The 18,573-nt window shown below is 38.9% G+C and overlaps 1 long non-coding RNA gene across 5 annotated transcripts in view; it reads left to right on the top strand.

The window, feature by feature from the left end:
- The window catches only part of LOC125098566 (uncharacterized), a 46,266-nt gene that overhangs the window by 10,896 nt on the left and 16,797 nt on the right, over positions 1-18,573 (top strand). The window contains exon 5 of one of the 5 annotated variants that reach the window (XR_007126881.1): positions 12,226-12,245. The exons of 3 other annotated variants lie outside the window; for them this stretch is intronic. This is a non-coding gene — a long non-coding RNA (uncharacterized LOC125098566). Of the gene's footprint in view, positions 1-12,225; positions 12,246-18,573 lie in introns of those variants that run through there. One more of the 5 variants, XR_007126880.1, reaches the window with a different exon arrangement.

Raw genomic sequence — 18,573 nt, 5'->3', positions numbered from 1 at the left:
AGTGCCAGCAGGGGGAAGTCAGGGCTTTGATGGAGCCCCAGAGGGGGCATCTAACCTTGCCTGGAGGACAGCATCGGTGGGGGGTAGGGGAGAGCAAGTAGAGAATCCCAAAACTAACATCTCAGTTGAATGGTCCAGTTGTTACCAAGGTTTGGGCCCTGTGGCCTTGTCTGTGTCCGGCCGTGCCTATTTTGTTAAACAGAGCCAGCCATTTTGTCAATGCCCTTTCCCCCAGTCCTGGTGTCCACCCCTGGTCCCTTCACTCACTGTGTCCCACGCCCTGGCATGACACAGCGTTTTCAGACCTTTCCCAGGAATCTATTTAGAGCCAATATCCTGTGCAGCTCACGAGGAGTCAAGGCCATGATGAGATAAGGGACGGGCTTATGATGAACACAGACAAAGCCAAGGGATGAATATGCATGCTTTCATCCGCCTTCCCCAGACAGGATGCTTTCACACCACTTTCTATAATTCAAACAGTATGTTTCTCCTTAACATACTGTGAAGATGTGATGGCTATCTATTTTCAAGCCACACAAGATATATTCTTCTCCCAAGATGGGGTTAGCACCTCTCCTGTTGCTCCCTTAGTTGGCACGCTGTGCTCCCATGTATTACAGGGTCTTTCACACCCTATCTCATCTCCTGACTGTGCTCCATGGACCCCTCAGATCCTTCTAGAGCAGCAACTGGTCTTGCTTGAGACATTGAACATAAAAGAAAATTCCTGAACTACACACACTTAGAACTCAATAGGGGTGACAAGTGACAAGTGATAAGTGGGACACCCTCAGCACACAGAGTACTTAATAATCATTTCATTGAACTGAATAGTGTACGATGTAGGCACTAGTTTGGGCAAATTTTGAAACATCTGAAGCCACACTCTCATTCAGGAAGGCTGGAAAATGGTTTTCCAATTTAATGATTGCGAAGCAAAAAAAAAAAAAAATGTTCTGGCAATTCTCAAATAAATATTCACCAATGATGTTTCAGCCTGATTTGACAGGCTGAGCAGGGATGCAAGTTGAGTACGTAACAAAAACCATATTTGAGTTGCCCTCTTCCTTGTGGTTGTATAGGAGAAAGAGCACAGGAGAGACGAGGGAAAAATGCTTTGAAAACTCTGAAGTGGGTTGCAGATGTTAGGTTTGCCTTCCCACAGCTGCAGCAGAATCTGCCCTGTGCTCAGTCACTAGCTGACTCAGTGCACATCAGTGGACATCATTGGATGGGACTCAGGAATGGTAAGTAGGAGCGGTGACTTGTTGCCTACAGCATTCAGCTGTCCTGGGCCTAGCCAGGGTACAGATGGCTTTCCACGTCTGGAATTGCTAAAGGTTGGTGATGGAAGGACTTGGGCCCTGCTTTCACTTAATCAGTGATACAGTTTCCAGAAATCTTGGCCAAGTAACACTGTTCGGGTACCTACTTAAGGAAGTCAACTGTTGATTAATTTTTTTTTTTTTTTAATGCAAACCAAACAAGTGACAGTGACACATCCTGGTACCATTTCATAACATTCCTGACTTCTCAGAAGCAGTCAACACCAGTTGCCTTTTCTGGAAGGGGTCAGCTAGCCCAAGGAGCCTGCAGTTCTCCAGAGGAATTGCAAAATAATCCTAAATATTCTAAAAATGAAATTAAATATTCATTTGATTTTAATTTACATATGCCATAGTTCTAGAAGATGTCAGGACTGTGGAAGGACACGGTCAACCATCACATGCAGCAACTCTGAGACATAGCTGTGAATTCTCAGACTACGGTCCTGATGGCCTGCCTTCCGATGCATCCAATGTCTGTCTGATTTTCATCTTGCCCAACTATGAGGGTTAGACAGTACTTTTCTCCCCGTGTGCCTGGGAAATTTTTGCAGGTCCAGGATGGTCAGATACTATTATTTCATAAAGCTTTCCTTAGCCTAGTCCGCTCTAGTAATTCTTGGTCTTTCTCAAGTAAGTATCAGTCAAGTATTCCCCAATAACAAAGTAACTAAGTATCCACATTTTCAGATTGAAATGCAGTTTGGGTATGAGGACACTGTTTCCTGGTCTCCAGGATTTAGCATGTAAACATGTAACAATTAGGAATGCTAGCTAGCATCATGGTCTGGGAGGGAGAGGATCTGCACTTCTCCATCCCAAGTGCCTCACTTGGAATTTCTTGCTCTTTTCCTTTTTGCTTAAGCGTTCCTTGGTGTGTTGCCTGGGAAGTTAGATGTGTTGTTATAACATAATGAAGAATTACAGAAGACAAAGCCCAACTCACTTTTCTTTTCCCTACTGGTTCTGCTGTACCTTAGACAAAACTCAACCATTCTTTCATGATGTAGAATGGCTATTGCAAAGAAAGGAGGTAGAAAAAAGAAAATGTTCAGGGGACAGTGGGAAACAAATGCATTATGTTTTACTTAACAGGGAACTGTAAGTAGGAGTTATGTCCAAGAACATGAAAATTGCTTATTTAAAATACTTTTTCAATTTTTCTTTTCTTTGCTTTTCTTCTTTACTCCCCTAGAAGAGCTATAGGTGTAAGTTATATATATTTTTTCTGCTTTTTAAAATTAAGATATAATTGACATACAGTGTTACATTAGTTTCAGGTGTACAGTAGCAATTCTATACATTTCTCAGTGCTCAAGGTAAGTGTACTCTTTACCCCTTTTACCTACCTCACCCATCCCCCCACCTACCTCCCCTTTGGCAACCACCAGTTTGTTCTCTGTGTTTAAAAGTCTATTTTAAAAAAAAAGATTTTATTTATTTATTTGAGAGAGAGAGAGAGAGAGAGGGAAGGAGAGTGCACAAGCAGGGGGAGGGGGAGAGGGAGAGGAACAAGCAGACTCCCCACTTAGCAGGGAGTCCATCACAGAGCTTGATTCCAGGACCCTGAGATCATGACCTGAACCGAAGGCAGACAGTTAACTGACTGAGCTACCCAGGCACTCCTAAGAGTCTATTTTTTGTTTGTCTCTTTTTTCTTTGTTCATTTGTTTTGCTTATGAAATCTCACATATGTGTGAAATCATATGGTATTTTTCTTTCTCTGACTGACTTATTTCACTTAGCATTATACTCTAGGCCTATCCATGTTGTAGCAAATGCCATTCTTTTTATAGCTGAGTAATATTGTAATATTCAATTATATAGATAGATAGATAAATGTATATCTATCTATCTATCTATCTATATCTATCTATCCATTTATCTATCTCACATCTTCTTTATCCATTCATCTATGGATGGGCATTTGGGTTGCTTGTATATCTTGGCTCTTATAAATAATGCTGCAATAAACATAGGGTTGCACATATCTTAACCCACTGAGCTATCCAGGTGCCCCTAGGGTTGCACATATCTTTTTGAGTTAGTGTTTTTATTTTCTTTGGGTAAATACCCAGTAGTGGAATTATTGGATCATGTGGTATTTATATTTTTTATTTTTTAAATATATGTATATATATATATATTTTATATTTTTAATTTTTTGAGGACTCTTCATACTGTTTTCCACAGTGGCTGCACCAATTTACATTCCCACCAACAGTGCATGAGGGTTCCTTTTCCTTCACATCCTCACCAATACTTGTTATTTCTTGTGTCCTTGATTTTTAGCCATTCCAGCAGGTGTGAGGTGATAGCTTATTGTGGTTTAGTCTACATTTCCCTGATGATCCTGTTGAGCATGTTTTCACATGTCTGTTGGCCATCTGGATGTCTTCTGGAAAAGTGTCTATTCGCGTCCTCTGCTCATTTTAATCAAATTATTCTTTTTGTTGTTGTTGCTGTTGTTGAGTTGTGTGAGTTCTCTCTATATTTTGGATATTAACCCTTTATTTTATATGTCATTTTCAAATATCTTCTCCCATTTGATAGGTTGCCTTTTTGATTTGTGGATCATTTCCTTCACTTTGCAAAAACTTTTTATTTGGGTATAATCCCGATAGCTTAATTTTGCTTTTGTTTCCCTTGCCTTAGGAGATTTATCTAGAAAAATGTTTCTATGCCAGATGTCAAAGAAATTACTGCCTATGTTTTCTTCTATGAGTTTTGTGGTTTCAAGTCTCACGTTTAGATCTTTAATCCATTTTGAGTTTATTTTTGTGTATACTGTGAGAAAGTGGCCCAGTTCCATTCTTTTGCATGTAGTTGTCCCGTTTTCCTAGCACCATTTGTTGAAGAGACCGTCTTTTCAATATTGTGTATTCCTGCTTCCTTTGTTGTGGATTAATTGACCATGTAAGTGTGTGTTTATTTCTGGGCTCTCTATTCTGTTTCATTGATCTCTATATCTATTTTTGTTCCAGTATCATTTTATTTTATTTTTTTTTTTTTTTTTTTTTTTTTTTTTTTACCTTTTAATTTTTTTATTTTTTCAGCATAACAGCACCCAGTGCTCCATGCAATCTGTGCCCTCCACAATACCCACCACCTGGTGCCCCAACCTCCCACCCCCCACCCCTTCAAAATTCCCAGATCGTTTTTCAGAGTCCATAGTCTCTCATGGTTCACCTCCCCTTCCAATTTCCCTCAACTCCCCTCTCCATCTCCCCTTGTCCTCCATGCTATTTGTTATGCTCCACAAATAAGTGAAACCATATGATAATTGACTCTCTCTGCTTGACTTATTTCACTCAGCATAATCTCTTCCAGTCCCGTCCATGTAGCTACAAAACTTGGGTATTCATCCTTTCTTTCTTTCTTTCTTTTTTTTTTTTTTTTTTTTTTTACAGCTTTATAAACATATATTTTTATCCCCAGGGGTACAGGTATGCGAATCGCCAGGTTTACACACTTCACAACCATAGCACATACCCTCCCCAATATCCATAACCCCACGCCCTCTCCCAACCCCCTCCCCCCATCAACCCTCAGTTTGTTTTGTGAGATTAAGAGTCACTTATGGTTTGTCTCCCTCCCAATCCCATCTTGTTTCATTTACTCTTCTCCTACCCCCTCAACCCCCCATGTTTCATCTCCTCTCCCTCATATCAGGGAGATCATATGATAGTTGTCTTTCTCCGATTGACTTATTTCGCTAAGCATGATACCCTCTAGTTCCATCCACGTCGTCGCAAATGGCAAGATTTCATTTCTTTTGATGGCTGCATAGTATTCCATTGTGTATATATACCACATCTTCTTTATCCATTCGTCTGTAGATGGACATCTAGGTTCTTTCCATAGTTTGGCTATTGTAGACATTGCTGCTATAAACATTCGGGTGCATGTACCCCTTCGGATCACTATGTTTGTATCTTTAGGGTAAATACCCAGCAGTGCAATTGCAGGGTCATAGGGTAGTTCTATTTTCAACATTTTGAGGAACCTCCATGCTGTTTTCCAGAGTGGTTGCACCAGCTTGCATTCCCACCAACAGTGTAGGAGGGTTCCCCTTTCTCCGCATCCTCGCCAGCATCTGTCATTTCCTGACTTGTTAATTTTAGCCATTCTGACTGGTGTGAGGTGATATCTCATGGTGGTTTTGATTTGTATTTCCCTGATGCCGAGTGATATGGAGCACTTTTTCATGTGTCTGTTAGCCATCTGGATGTCTTCTTTGCAGAGATGTCTGTTCATGTCCTCGGCCCATTTCTTGATTGGATTATTTGTTCTTTGGGTGTTGAGTTTGCTAAGTTCTTTATAGATTTTGGACACTAGCCCTTTATCTGATATGTCATTTGCAAATATCTTCTCCCATTCTGTCAGTTGTCTTTTGGTTTTGTTCACTGTTTCCTTTGCTGTGCAAAAGCTTTTGATCTTGATAAAATCCCAAAAGTTCATTTTTGCCCTTGCTTCCCTTGCCTTTGGTGATGTTCCTAGGAAGATGTTGCTGCGGCTGACGTCGAAGAGGTTGCTGCCTGTGTTCTCCTCGAGGATTTTGATGGATTCCTTTCTCACATTGAGATCCTTCATCCATTTTGAGTCTATTTTCGTGTGTGGTGTAAGGAAATGATCCAATTTCATTTTTCTGCATGTGGCTGTCCAATTTTCCCAACACCATTTATTGAAGAGGCTGTCTTTGTTCCATTGGACATTCTTTCCTGCTTTGTCGAAGATGAGTTGACCATAGAGTTGAGGGTCCATTTCTGGGCTCTCTATTCTGTTCCATTGATCTATGTGTCTGTTTTTGTGCCAGTACCATGCTGTCTTGATGATGACAGCTTTGTAATAGAGCTTGAAGTCCGGAATTGTGATGCCACCAACTTTGGCTTTCTTTTTCAATATTCCTTTGGCTATTCGAGGTCTTTTCTGGTTCCATATAAATTTTAGGATTATTTGTTCCATTTCTTTGAAAAAAATGGATGTTACTTTGATAGGAATTGCATTAAATGTGTAGATTGCTTTAGGTAGCATAGACATTTTCACAATATTTATTCTTCCAATCCAGGAGCATGGAACATTTTTCCATTTCTTTGTGTCTTCCTCAATTTCTTTCATGAGTACTTTATAGTTTTCTGAGTATAGATTCTTAGTCTCTTTGGTTAGGTTTATTCCTAAGTATCTTATAGTTTTGGGTGCAATTGTAAATGGGATGGACTCCTTAATTTCTCTTTCTTCTGTCTTGTTGTTGGTGTAGAGAAATGCAACTGATTTCTGTGCATTGATTTTATATCCTGACACTTTACTGAATTCCTGAACAAGTTCTAGCAGTTTTGGAGTGGAGTCTTTTGGGTTTTCCACATAGAGTATCATATCATCTGCGAAGAGTGATAGTTTGACTTCTTCTTTGCCGATTTGGATGCCTTTAATTTCCTTTTTTTGTCTGATTGCTGAGGCTAGGACTTCTAGTACTATGTTGAATAGCAGTGGTGATAACGGACATCCCTGCCGTGTTCCTGACCTTAGCGGAAAAGCTTTCAGTTTTTCTCCATTGAGAATGATATTTGCGGTGGGTTTTTCATAGATGGCTTTGATAATATTGAGGTATGTGCCGTCTATCCCTACACTTTGAAGAGTTTTGATCAGGAAGGGATGCTGTACTTTGTCAAATGCTTTTTCAGCATCTATGGAGAGTATCATATGGTTCTTGTTCTTTCTTTTATTAATGTGTTGTATCACATTGATTGATTTGCGGATGTTGAACCAGCCTTGCAGCCCTGGAATAAATCCCACTTGGTCGTGGTGAATAATCCTTTTAATGTACTGTTGAATCCTATTGGCTAGTATTTTGGCGAGAATTTTTGCATCTGTGTTCATCAAGGATATTGGTCTGTAGTTCTCTTTTTTGTTGGGATCCTTGTCTGGTTTTGGGATCAAGGTGATGCTGGCCTCATAAAATGAGTTTGGAAGTTTTCCTTCTATTTCTATTTTGTGGAACAGTTTCAGGAGAATAGGAATTAGTTCTTCTTTAAATGTTTGGTAGAATTCCCCCGGGAAGCCGTCTGGCCCTGGGCTTTTGTTTGTTTGGAGATTTTTGATGACTGTTTCAATCTCCTTACTGCTTATGGGTCTGTTCAGGCTTTCTATTTCTTCCTGGTTCAGTTGTGGTAGTTTATATGTCTCTAGGAATGCATCCATTTCTTCCAGATTGTCAAATTTGTTGGCGTAGAGTTGCTCATAGTATGTTCTTATTATTGTCTGTATTTCTTTGGTGTTCGTTGTGATCTCTCCTCTTTCATTCATGATTTTATTTATTTGGGTCCTTTCTCTTTTCTTTTTGATAAGTCTGGCCAGGGGTTTATCAATCTTATTAATTCTTTCAAAGAACCAGCTCCTCGTTTCGTTGATTTGTTCTATTGTTTTTTTGGTTTCTATTTCATTGATTTCTGCTCTGATCTTTATGATTTCTCTTCTCCTGCTGGGTTTAGGGTTTCTTTCTTGTTCTTTCTCCAACTCCTTTAGGTGTAGGGTTAGGTTGTGTACCTGAGATCTTTCTTGTTTCTTGAGAAAGGCTTGTACCGCTATATATTTTCCTCTCAGGACTGCCTTTGTTGTGTCCCACAGATTTTGAACCGTTGTGTTTTCATTATCATTTGTTTCCATAAATTTTTTCAATTCTTCTTTAATTTCCTGGTTGACCCATTCATTCTTTAGAAGGATGCTGTTTAGTCTCCATGTATTTGGGTTCTTTCCAAATTTCCTCTTGTGATTGAGTTCTAGCTTTAGAGCATTGTGGTCTGAAAATATGCAAGGAATGATCCCAATCTTTTGATACCGGTTGAGACTTGATTTAGGACCAAGAATGTGATCTATTCTGGAGAATGTTCCATGTGCACTAGAGAAGAATGTGTATTCTGTTGCTTTGGGATGAAATGTTCTGAATATATCTGTGATGTCCATCTGGTCCAGTGTGTCATTTAAGGCCTTGATTTCCTTGTTGATCTTTTGCTTGGATGATCTGTCCATTTCAGTGAGGGGAGTGTTAAAATCCCCTACTATTATTGTATTCTTGTCGATGTGTTTCTTTGATTTTGTTATTAATTGGTTTATATAGTTGGCTGCTCCCACGTTAGGGGCATAGATATTTAAAATTGTTAGATCTTCTTGTTGGACAGTTCCTTTGAGTATGATATAGTGTCCTTCCTCATCTCTTATTATAGTCTTTGGCTTAAAATCTAATTGATCTGCTATAAGGATTGCCACTCCTGCTTTCTTCTGATGTCCATTAGCATGGTAAATTCTTTTCCACCCCCTCACTTTAAACCTGGAGGTGTCTTCGGGTTTAAGATGAGTTTCTTGTAGGCAACATATAGATGGTTTTTGTTTTTTTATCCATTCTGATACCCTGTGTCTTTTGATTGGGGCATTTAGCCCATTAACATTCAGGGTAAGTATTGAGAGATATGAATTTGGTGCCATTGTATTGCCTGTAAGGTAACTGTTATTGTATATTGTCTCTGTTTCTTTCTGATCTACTACTTTGAGGGTCTCTCTTTGCTTAGAGGACCCCTTTCAATATTTCCTGTAGAGCTGGTTTGGTATTTGCAAATTCTTTCAGTTTTTGTTTGTCCTGGAAGCTTTTAATCTCTCCGTCTATTTTCAATGATAGCCTAGCTGGATATAGTATTCTTGGCTGCATGTTTTTCTCATTTAGTACTCTGAATATATCATGCCAGCTCTTTCTGGCCTGCCAGGTCTCTGTAGATAAGTCTGCTGCCAATCTAATATTTTTACCATTGTACGTTACAGACTTCTTTTCCCGGGCTGCTTTCAGGATCTTTTCTTTGTCACTAAGACTTGTCAATTTTACTATTAGGTGACGGGGTGTGGACCTATTCGTATTGATTTTGAGGGGGGTTCTCTGAACCTCCTGAATTTGGATGCTTGTTCCCTTTGCCATATTGGGGAAATTCTCTCTAATAATTCTCTCCAATATACCTTCTGCTCCCCTCTCTGTTTCCTCTTCTTCTGGAATCCCAATTATTCTAATGTTGTTTCGTCTTATGGTGTCACTTATCTCTCGAATTCTCCCCTCGTGGTCCAGTAGCTGTTTGTCCCTCTTTTGCTCAGCTTCTTTATTCTCTGTCATTTGGTCTTCTATATCGCTAATTCTTTCTTCTGCCTCATTTATCCTAGCAGTGAGAGCCTCCATTTTTGATTGCACCTCATTAATAGCTTTTTTGATTTCAACTTGGTTAGATTTTAGTTCTTTTATTTCTCCAGAAAGGGCTTTTATATCTCCTGAGAGGGTTGCTTTAATATCTTCCATGCCTTTTTCAAGCCCGGCTAGAACCTTGAGAATCGTCATTCTGAACTCTATATCTGACATATTACCAATGTCTGTATTGATTAGGTCCCTAGCCTTTGGTACTGCCTCTTGTTCTTTTTTTTGTTGTGAATTTTTCCGCCTTGTCATTTTGTCCAGATAAGAGTTTATGAAGGAGCAAGTAAAATACTAAAAGGGTGGCAACAACCCCAGGAAAATATGCTTTAGCGAAATCAGAAGAGATCCCGAATTGTGAGGGGGGAGAAAGGGGAAAAAAGGGGTTCAGAAAGAAAGAAAAAAAAAAAAAAAAAAGAAACTATTAAAAAAAAGAAAGCCGATAAAGAAAAAATATAAAAAGAGGAAAAAAATATATATATTAGATAAACTATTTAAAAAACGTTAAAAAAAGAAAACGGTAAAAGTTAAAAAAAATTCAGCAGAAGAAGAGAAAAAGAAAAAAAAATTGAAAAAGAAAAAAAAATTAAATTAACTGCAAGGCTAAAAAATCATGGGGAGAAAGCCATGAGTTCTGTGCTTTGCTTTCTTCTCCTCTGGAATTCCGCCGCTCTCCTTGGTAGGTGAACTTGGTCCTGGCTGGGTTTCCCGTTGATCTTCTGGGGGAGGGGCCCGTTGTAGTGATTCTCAAGCGTCTTTGCCCCAGGCGGAGTTGCACCGCCCTTACCTGGGGCCGTGCTGAGTAATCCGCTGGGGTTCGCTTTCGGGAGCTTTTGTTCCCTGAGCGCTTTCCGTAGAGTCCGGTGGACGGGAATAAAGATGGCGGCCTCCCGGTCTCCGGCCCGGAGGAGCCGAGAGCCCGGGGCCCCACTCCTCAGTGCGCCCTCAGAGAACAGCGCCAAATGACTCCCGCCACCCTGGCCTCCGGCCGCGCTCCGAGCTGACCGAGCCTGCGACCGGTTCAAGGCAACCCCGAGCTGAGAGTCACTCCTCGGCTCTGTCTCTGCAGCCGGCTTCCCCGTTCTAATACCGGTAAGCTCTGCGACACTCAGACACCCCCGATCCTTCTGCGACCCTGCGGGACCTGAGGCCGCGCTGACCCGGCCTGGGCTTCCAGTTAAGCCTCTGGAGCGATGTCCCTCAGCGGAACAGACTTTTAAAAGTCCTGATTTTGCTCCGTTGCTCCGCCGCTCGCCGGGAGCCGGCCCCTCCCCCCGCGGTCTATCTTCCCGTCGCTTTGGATTCACTTCTCCGCCAGTCCTACCTTGCAGAAAGTGGTTGATTTTCTGTTTCTGGAATTGCTGTTCTTCTTCTCTTCAATTTCCCGTTGGATTTGTAGGTGTTTACAATCTTTAGATAAGCTATTTAGCTGATCTCCCGCTACCCGAAGTAGTCTCAGCCTGCTACTTCTCCGCCATCTTGACTCCTCCCTCTCCAGTATCATTTTAAAAAGAACACACGAACATGCTAATGGAAAAGAAAAATCTAAATGTAAAGGAAAATACAAAACGAAAGTAAATGTTCTGTTTTCCAACATCCTACCCCAAGTCTCCAGGGCCAAAAGAAACACTGTTAGCCATTGGTTTTGCATCCCTCCTGAAGAAGTCCATGCATATTACAAAAAGGTCACAAAAAATCACATGCTGTCTTTCTGTACAGGTCCCACAACTTGATGCTTTTCCCTTATTGTGTCTTAAACATCTTTAATTATCAGTAAAGTTTTGTATCTTGGTTTAAAAGAAAATTACAAGCTTGATAGTATTCCATTGAGTGAAAGTATTATTATTTGCTTATATAATCTCTTTTTGGATTGTTTTTTAATCATTACTATTGCAAGCAATACTTCAGTGAACACTTTTGTAAATACATACTTGTGCACAAAAGACAATAAATCTAATATCTTCAGGGTAAAGTTCTAAAAGTGGAATGGCTAATTCTGAGATTACATGCATTCGCATCTTGATAATTATCTCCTAATTTAGCCTCCAACTTGTTAACCAATGTATACACTCAGCAACAACGCATGAGAGTGTGTTTCTCAACTGTTCCCATCCCTGGAAACTTGTTATCTCTGGGTTCAGGGAAATACTTTAACTTTTTACTTTCATAGACATCTGTACTATATAAACAGGATATAAGAGGATGTTTCCTTTTATAATTAAGAAAGATTAAAGAGATTTAGAGCACTTGTTTGTAACTGTTCAGGGACTAAGATTCTACTTGCAAATTACAGCCCAGAAGAGAAGACCATTCATCAAAAGAAGACCACAGGAGGGGGGAGTTAGAAACAGAGCTCTGATAAGAGCAGACTCACAGAGGGGAAGGGAATATGTCTTACTGGCTACCTACGGGTAAACACTGAGGGAGGTAACCCTATGGTAACAAGATGCAGAAGGCTAGAGATAGCTATAAATCTCTAACAATGTTACTATCTCCCCCATGAGATCATAGCCCTAAAGTGAGAATTAATTTTTACAGGATATACCTACAAAGCAGGGACAACGGTCAAGTACTGCCCTTCGTTCTCCTCTTGTACCCTAAGGACAGTACAATCTGGACTTCTCATTTTAAATTCTTCTAGTATGAAGTGTGCTCAGTTCCCTTTTTCTCACACAGGCTGGAACACTTGGATCTATGCCCACATGAAGACATTTTCTTTAATACCCCACCCTCAGAATCATAACTGTAGAGAAGTTTTTCTGGGCAGGAATTTTTTGCAAAACAATATCCAGATTCAAGGGGGAAAAAAAAACTTAGTCACAAGAATGTAAAGTCCTGTCTGGTCTGCTACAAAAGATATTTCTATAACATCCAGTATCTCACATGCAATCAGTAAATAGGAAATTAATGTCCATATTAGATGGAATCTGTGGAACTCAAACATGGTTATCCTGGGCAAGGGCAGCAGGAATAGCAAGAATAAAACTATAACCTTCAGTATGAAAGGAAAAACTTTTAGGGTGCCCATTGCTACGCAGTAGTTCTTTCCAGATATTTTAAGAAATTTAAAAAATAAGTACTTAATTGCTAATGGTAGTACAGAATTGTATTAACCCAATGAAGTGGAATTTGACAATTCTAGCATTTACTCTCGGTTATGGGCTGAACTGTGCCCCCTGCCAAATTCATTTATGCTCAGTGCCTCAGAAGGTGATTGTATTTGCAGATAGGACCTCTAAAGAGGTAATTAAGGCAAAACGAAGTTGTATGTGTGCTTCCTATTCCAATACGACTGGTGTCTTTATAAGAAGGGAGATTTGGACATGGACAATACACAGTAAAAGGAAAGACCATGTCCGTACACAGCAAGCAGATGACCATCTGCAAGCCACAGGGAGAGGCCTCAGAAGAAATTAAACTTGCTGGCACCTTGATTTTGGATTTTGGATTCTAGTCTCTAGAACTATGAAAAACTAAATTTCTGTTGTTTAAGCTACTTAGTCTACAGTATTTTGCCACAGTAGCCCTAGCAAGCTAATACACTCTTGGACACATAAAAAGGAAACAACAACAACAAAGAGGAAACAATATAATTAACATTATTCATTGTGATAATATTTATGAGAGCAATTAAAATGGAAACAACCTAATTTCCTTCCTGTGGAGACTAGTCAGCTATGGTATATCCATGCATTGGGGTGTGATGAAGCCATGAAAGACAGTGAGGAAGACCTCTGTGACCCAATATGAAGTGATTTTTGGGATATGCTCTTAAGTGAAAAAAGCAAGATGCAACAGAGTTTATGGAATATGTTAACTTTTGTGTTAGAAAGAAGGAAAAATAAAAATATTTTTGCAAAAAATAGAAACACAGGAAGGACAAATCCAAAATGATAGGCTACCCACCTGTAACCTTAGGTGGGATAAGGGGCAGGTAATGAGCTAGATAAGATGGAGCTGGGGGCAAGGTGTCCGTGGGTTTATCTTTTTATGTAATATGAATTTTTGAGTATGTAAATGTTTTACAAATTCAAAACTAAATTGAATTGAAAAGACTGAAAGAAGCAAACCCTGAAAGTGAATACAACCAGGAAAAAAAATAAACCTAACCATTTATCAAATTGATACTATAACCATGCAGGTTAACAGAATTAAAGTAAATTTTGGACACAGTAACCCGAACAGGATATTGTCTAAGGATCAAAAGATTTGTAACAAACTCTGGAATTTAGGTTTGTTGTTAGGATTCGTTTGGAGTACGGAAATTACTTTATTTGTAATGTAGGATAGAGCAAAAGAAGAAAATACGTTGAGATGGTTAAGAGCTCGGGTTCTTCCTGTTTAAGATAAATGTACAATAGGGAAGGGTGAGGAAGGATGTGGAAATTGGAGGATTCATTATGAACTCTGTGTCAGTAGCAGTAAGTACACCTGGAAATTAGGTCTTGGTGCCTAAATACTGTTCCTTACTAAAAACAACTGGGCTCTTTGGGAAAATGGCCAGTTCAAAGTTTGGAGCAGAAGAAGCACAAGATGTACCCAAAATAGGTAGTACCAGAAATCAAATCAAGGGAGTGTTCAAAGACTAAAGAAGTCATGTCTAAAGGACACAGGAGCAGTTCTGAAGGGGCTGCCAATGGCAAAATTTGAGACAATCTGAGCAACACAAAGAATAACATATATTGACATATATATCATGTAATAACATATAACACATTAATAATATATTAAATATCATAATAATATAATAGCATGACAAATTGAACTTTTTTTTAAAAGATTTTATTTATTTATTTATTTGACAGACAGAGATTACAAGTAGGTAGAGAGGCAGGCAGAGAGAGAGGGGGAAGCAGGCTCCCCACTGAGCAAAGAGCCCGATGTGGGGCTCGATCCCACAACCCTGGGATCATGACCCAAGCTGAAGGCAGAGGCTTAACCCACTGAGCCATCCAGGTGCCCCGACAAATTGAACTTTTAAAAGTCCCTGTGTCCATGGTGATACTACTAAAAAAAAAAAAAAAAAAAAAAAAAAAAAAAGCAAGGCAGGAGGAAGGAGAAAATCTCTTGTTTTAATTGAAGAATGTCAACTAATACATATAGAAGAGAAGAGATGATAAAATTATAAATTTACCATTTTTCAACCACCAATGGAAGAACTGATTCAGATAGAGATCTTCTTCTTTTTTTTTTTTAAGATTTTATTTGACACAGAGAGAGGGAGAGAGAGAGAGATCACAAGTAGGCAGAGAGGCAGACAGAGAAAGAGGGGGAAGCAGGCTCCCTGCCGATCCCAGGACTCTGGGATCATGACCTGAGCTGAAGGCAGAGGCTTAACCAACTGAGCCACCCTGATACCCCAGGTAGAGATCTTCAATATTGGCTGTTAACTAGACTTATTTTGAGGATCATTTCACAGTACATACATGTGTTGAATCATTATGTTGTACACCTGAAACTAATACAATGTTATATGTCAATTATATCTCAATTTAAAAATAGAAGACTGAAAAAGGATTGTTAATGGTGAACTGTTATTGGAGAGCACAGTATTCATATATCTCAAAATATCACATCATAGATTGCTTATTAATTACAAAGACAAAAGATATCTTTATGATAAATAAATTTAGCAGATGCCACTCAACCAAAGGATTAAACTTAGCTTCACCAATGCAGCAAATGACATTAGCCTTAGGTATGGTGATACAGCAGGAAATGTGCGACATCACTTACGTAATATACTTGTCAAAGATATTTAACCTGCATCAGAACTTGAGGAACCAATATGAGAATCCAGATTGTTAAACATCCTTTAAGACTACTGGCATGGACTTTTGAAAAATGTCAATGTCATGAAATTATTTAAAGACTTAGGAGAGGAGGACTATTTGAGAATATAGGAGATAAAGAGACATGGAAGCTTAATGTAATCATAATCCTTGGTTTGGTCCTACATTAAAAAAAAAAACAAGAAAAGGATATAACTGCATCAATGGAGAATATCTGAATATGGATTCTATATGAGATAATATTTTATCAGTGTTAAGGTTACTGGTATGATAACAGTAACATGGAAAGATAGTAATTTTTCAGATACATGCTGAAGTACTCAGGGTTGGAATGTCATGATATGATATCTGTAACTTACATCAGATGGTTTGACAAATAATTTCTTATAGTTTTACAATTTTAGGTTTCACATTTTGATGTATAGTCTTTATTGAGTTAATTTTCAGTATCTGTGTGAGTTATGGATCAAAGTTGACTTCTTCGTATATGAATTATAAAATTGTGCCAGCACTATTTCTAGAAAGACTTTCTTTTCTGTTCTTAAATGCCTTTGCACCTTGGCCAAAAATGAAAGGACCATACATGGGGCACCTGGGCGACCCAGTTGGTTAAGCAACTGACTCTTGATTTCAGTTCAGGTCGTGAGCTCAGAGTCCTGAGCGTTGGGCTCCGTGCCCAAGGGGATTCCGGATTCCGCTGGAAGTTTCTCTCTCTCCCTCGGCTCCTCCCACCTCAAATAAATAAATAAATAAATAAATCTTTAAAATAAAATCAATGGACGATATGTGTGTGGGTCTAGCTGTGGCCTCCCTGTTCTGTTCCATAGATCTATTTGTTTTCCTTAACTCTGATACCACATCTTGATCACTGTGGCTTTATGATATGTCTTAAAATTAGATAGTCTAAGTTCTCCTTTGTCCTGCCACTTCCAAGTGTTTCGAGTCTTGTCATTTTCATATAAATTCTCAAATCATCTTGTCAAATTCTACAAAAAACCTGGGGGTATTCTGACTGGGAAAGCATCGAATCTATCAATTTGGAGAGAACTGACATGCTAACAATATTGAAACTTCTGATTCATGAACACAGTGTATTGCTCCATTTACAGGTCTTTTCAAGTTTCCTTCAGTGATATTCTGTAGTTCGCAGTATAGAAATATTAAACACCTTTTGTCAGGTTTATCCCTAAGTATTTTGTATTTTTTGATGCTATTATAAATAGCATTTTAAAGTTTCTAATTGTTGCTGGCATATAGAAATGCGATTGTATTTTGTGTATTGATCTTCTGTCTTCCAAGCTTGCTAACCTAATTAGTTCTAGTAGCTTTTTTGTAGCTTCCCTGGATTTTCTACATAGACAATGTCATCCATGAATAAAGACAGTTTTACTTCTCTCGTCCCAATTGGACACCTTTTATTTCTTTTTCTTCCTTCTGTACTGGCTAGAACCTCCAGTATAATGTTCAGGAGAAGTGATGGAGCAGAGATCTTTGACTTATTCCTGATTTTGAAGGCAAAGCATTTAGTCTTTCACCATTACGCATGATTTCTCAGCTATAGGTTTCTTTGTCGGTGCCATGTATCAAGTTGAGAAAGTTTTCTTCTTTTTTTTTTTTTTTTCCAAAAATCAGGACTGGATATGGGAATTTGTCAAATGCTTTTTCCTCTGTCTATTGGGAGGATCACAAGCAGACCGTTTTTTAGTTTAAGTCTGTTTTCTGTGAGTACTTTAAAGCTGTTCAACACTAGCTTCTTGCTTGCATAGTATCTGACAAAACTCTGTGTCGTCCTTACTTCTATAACTGTGTGTGAAATGTCATTCTCAGACTTCTAAGATTTCCCCTTTATCACTAGTTTTAAGTAATTTGATTATGATGTGCCTTAGGGTCATTTTCTTCATATTTCTTTGGCTTGAAATCCATTGAGTTTCTCAGAACTACGGGTTTATATTTTTTAGCGAGTCTGAAAATACTGCAGACATTCGTTTTTCAAATATTTGGTATCTCCCCCTGCCCCAACTTTCCTTTCACAGCTCCAATTTCACACATATTTGGCTGCTTGAAGTTGTCCCATGGTTCAATAACACTTTCTTTCTCTCTTGTTCCTCTTCTTCTTTTTAATCTTTTCTGCTTCAATTTGGATAGTTTCTATTTCTGTGTCTCTACATTCACTCGTCTTTGCTTCCATGATGTCTCATCTGCTGTTAATCCCATCTAATGTATTTTTCATTTTAGACATGTTTGTTGTCAACTGTAGAAGTTCTGTTTAATAAAATTAAACTTAAATTTAAAAATCTTTCATATCTTTTTAAATATGTCAATATTCTAATTTTTTGAACATATGGTGTACACATATCTTAACAGTTTTCCTGTCCTTATTTAGTAATGCTAGGTCATTTGGGGATACATTTTAATTGTTTGTGTTTTTTTTCTCCTCATTATGGGTTTTATTTTCTGATTCTTGGCATGCCTGGTCATTTTTTATTAGATGAGCAACATTATGAGTTTTATCTTATGAGATGGAGGATATTTTTATATTCTTAAAAATATTATAAAACTTTGTTCTGAAATATGGCCAAATTATCTGAAAGCAGTTTGATAACACTTGGGCCTTGCTTTTAGGCTGTGTTTGGTGGGACCAGAGCAATATCTAGCCTAGGCTTAGTTCTTCCCCACTGCTGAGGTAGGAACCTTTTCATTACTAACCCCGGCCTCATGAATCATGAGGTTTTCCACGCTGGAGGATAAGAATGGCTGCTGTCCTGGCTCTGTATGAACCCTGGGACAGCTTGTTCTTTGTCTATAAAGTGATTTGTTCTGTAGTCTCAGGTAGTTTCCCTACTCCCATGATCAATCAGTTATGGACTGAAACCATGAAGAGGACCCACTGTAGATCTCAGGTCTCTCTCTGCAATTTTCTCATCTTCTCTTCTCTATGATGAGCACTCTAGCCATGTTGGCTTACCTGGATGCCCAGCTCCATCTCCTCAAGTCAGGGAGACTGCCAAGTCCTTCTCTCTGTGTCACGGGCTGGAAACATTCTTCAGACAAGCTAGGCAATCCTAGGGCTCACCTTTTTAGTTTTCCATCACTCAGAGACCATTGGCCATCATTGCTTGTTTCTAATCATCTTGAGAGCTACTGTTTCATGTATTTGTCTAGGTTTTTATTTTTGGTAAATCTAGTCCCTGATACTCCATCTCAGCCAGAAGCAGAAGTCACATTATTGTTT

The sequence above is a fragment of the Lutra lutra genome, chromosome 4 (genome assembly GCF_902655055.1).
Source record: "Lutra lutra chromosome 4, mLutLut1.2, whole genome shotgun sequence".
Lineage (NCBI taxonomy): Eukaryota > Metazoa > Chordata > Mammalia > Carnivora > Mustelidae > Lutra > Lutra lutra.
The sequence above is the reverse complement of the archived record's forward strand: the minus strand, read 5'-3'. Positions and strand labels throughout refer to the sequence as shown.